Source organism: Canis lupus, chromosome X (assembly GCF_003254725.2).
Source record: "Canis lupus dingo isolate Sandy chromosome X, ASM325472v2, whole genome shotgun sequence".
In the NCBI taxonomy this organism is placed as follows: Eukaryota; Metazoa; Chordata; class Mammalia; order Carnivora; family Canidae; genus Canis; species Canis lupus.
Window position 1 is genome coordinate 5,283,365 of NC_064281.1, and position 3,171 is coordinate 5,286,535.

General features: G+C 41.3%; 1 pseudogene; it reads left to right on the plus strand.

Annotated features, from left to right (window-relative positions):
• The first annotated feature begins 613 nt into the window (after positions 1-613).
• On the plus strand, positions 614-2,842 carry LOC125754683 (ATP synthase subunit d, mitochondrial-like; annotated as a pseudogene).
• Positions 2,843-3,171: the final 329 nt, after the last annotated feature.

A 3,171-nucleotide genomic window follows, 5' to 3' on the forward strand; every position in this document is an offset into this window, starting at 1 on the left:
GGTGGGATCCTGGACACCCGGGATCGAGTCCCATGTCGGGCTCCCTGCATGAAGCCTGCTTCTCCCTCTCCCTGTGTCTCTGCCTCTCTAAATAAATAAATAAATAAATAAAATCTTCATAAAAAAAGAATTTATATCTTGGATGCCGGAATTATTTATTTGCAAACAGTTTTAATTATCCTCAACTAGAGGTTGTACATATAGTTTTCCAGAGAAGGTTTTAACTCACAGTGTCTAGGCTTGGTGACAAAGGGAAGTCTACAGCCCATAATGATGTAAAAATGACAACAAAAAAAAAGAGCACAGACATTTTATTCTCAGAACCGTGTCCTTAATGTTACTGATTTCTGAAAGCAATGCCCTCATTTCGAACAAAAATGAGCGTTTGCAGAATATAAATTTTACTTTGTCATGATATTAGCATAACTTTTCACAAGTTTGCATTTACTCATTTCTCTGTTTCTAAAATTGCTCATCTCTGCCACTTGACGTTATTATGTATTTGATCTATTTGTGTTATGGGACATAAAAGTAAGCTTTATTCAAAGACACTTCAGAATTCTCTCTCTTGCTTGGTGTAATGCCAGTGCTAGAATGTTAACTAGGAGATTGGCCTAGGCCAGCACTTCTCAAACTTTAACATGCCCCAGAAGTACCTGGGATCTTCTTATGCACATGCTGGTTCTGCAGCGCTGGGTTGGGGCCTGGGAATTTGCATTTCTCGCTGTCTCCCGGGTGATGTTACCGTGCTGGTCCACGAGCCACACAATTTCCCAGTTGTCAAGTTAGCTGATGAGCAACCTTAATCCTTTTAAAAAAAATATTTTTTCATGAGAGACACACACATAGAGGCAGAGACACAGGCAGAGGGAGAAGCAGGGTCCCTATGGGGAGCCCGATACGGACTCAATCCCGGGACCCGGGGATCATGACCTGAGCCAAAGGCAGATACTCAACCACTGAGCCACCCGGGTGCCCCGGAGTCTCATTTTCTTACACAAGCTTATCTTGAAGGGATTTCTTAATTTGACAAGTCATAGGCACCTTGGAATGATTTGCCATGCATTGTCATGATCTTTATGTCTGCCAGTACAGAATAATCTATCTAAAATAGTTACTCCTGCAAATGGATTGAAATGTTTTGTCATTTGTTTTGTGTAATAATTGCTGCATGCTAATCAGGGAAGATGATGGGCACAGATTATTCTCACCTAATTAAATTCAGACACAATGATCATTGGAATGCCCCACATCACAGACTGATTTTTTCCTAACAGTCGTAATGATCGCAACCATAATATCACCTACAACTTACTGAACGCTTGCTATGTGTATTCGCTGGGTAATTACTGTGAAATCCTACCAGCGACCTTAAAACTTAGGGATTATTTTATCCCAGTTTTGCTGCAGGGAAACTAATTTCTGAGAGGTTAATTCCTGTATTCTATATGCCACGTATAGCAAGTTAAAAGTGGAACCAAGGACTCTGGCACACACAGATCCTTTTTTTCTCGGCTCGTGGCTGCCACTGAGCTCTCTAACCTGCATTGTGCGGGTTCCAAAGGCTGCCTCTTCTGGAGGTAAATCTGCCAGGGCATTTCTGTCTTTTGATCTCCTTTCTCTCAGAGAAGTCTTAATTTCCAGGATGTTATCTGTTCTTTTCAGCTGGGCCCTCAATCCTCTCCGGTTCTGAAGCTCCCCTGTATGTCTCTGGGGGCCCCGGAGACTCAGAAGACTGCCTGTCCCTCTTTGTTCCTCTCCCACATGTATGTTTTTTTTCTATTAGAGGAAGGGGTTGCCTCTTGTAAGAGTTTCAGGTGGGAAAAAGGTGTGTGGGCACATCTTGAAGTTTCGTCTGGTTCTTGATAGCAGGTGTGGTGCTGTGACATCCCTTCATCGGCTCCTTTCTGTTGGGACTGTGGTTTCACTTTGCTTGGGGATGTGCTTATCTCATGCTGTGTCACTCTCACTCCAGGGGTCTAAAGCCCTCTAAAGGTTTTGAGTTCTCCAAGGATCTGACTCTTGATATCTAAACAAGAAATTTGGAGTTAGAAAAAAATATACCTTCTCAAGCACCGATTTCTTGGAAGATAATGCTTTGATCTGAAGACCAGCATTTCTTCTGTGAACTGAGAGCTCAAGTTTGCTATTCAAAGCGCAAATTTGACTCTGATCTTCCTGCCTTCTTGAGTGCTCATCCTTATGGGACAATAAACTTCAGCCCAATGGCTGATTTCATGGTGACAGTCTACAAAAAGATAAAAAATGGGCTACTGTGGACTGTGAGCCACCGGGGTCGGTGAAGGATCTCAAGATGGGCGGGTGAAAACTTGCTCTAAAAACTGGGTAGCTTTTGGGGAGATCATACCCTGAAGCCAGAAGGCCATTGCCAATTCCCTGAAATCCTGGAATGAGACGCTAACCTCAAGGTTGGCTACTCTTCCTGAGAAACCACCTGCTATCGACTGGGCTTACTACAAGGCCAATGTGGCAAAGGCTGGCTTGGTAGATGACTTTGAGAAGAAATTTAGTGCCCTGAAGGTTCCTGTGCCAGAGGATAAATACACTGTCCAGGTGGATGCTGAGGAAAAAGAAGATGTGAAAAGCTGTGCTGAATTTTTGTCTCTCTCAAAGGCCAGCATTGAAGAATATGAAAATGAGCTGGAAAAGATGAAGAACATAATTCCGTTTGATCAGATGACCATTGAGGACCTGAATGAAGTTTTCCCAGAAACCAAATTAGACAAGAAGAAGTATCCCTATTGGCCTCACAAGCCAATCAAAAATTTATAAACTTGAGTTGGAGAGAAAGCCCTGGCCTTATAAACGTGGAGAAAAGAGAGAAAGAAAGAAAGAAAGAAAGAAAGAAAGAAAGAAAGAAAGAAAGAAAGAAAGAAAGAAAGAGAAAGAAAGAAAGAAAGAAAGAAAGAAAGAAAAAGAAAGAAGAAAGAAAGAAAGAAAGAAAGAAAGAAAGAGAAGAAGAAGAAAGAAGAAAGAAAGAAAGAAAGAAAGAAAGAAAGAAAGAAAGAAAGAAGAAAGAAGAAAGAAAGAGAAAGAGAGAGAGAAGAGAAAGAAAGAAAGAAAGAAAATGACCAGGAAGAAAAAATATACTAGATATTACTTCCAACATTTTTTAAGATTTTATTTATTTGACAGAGAGAGAGGCAGAGA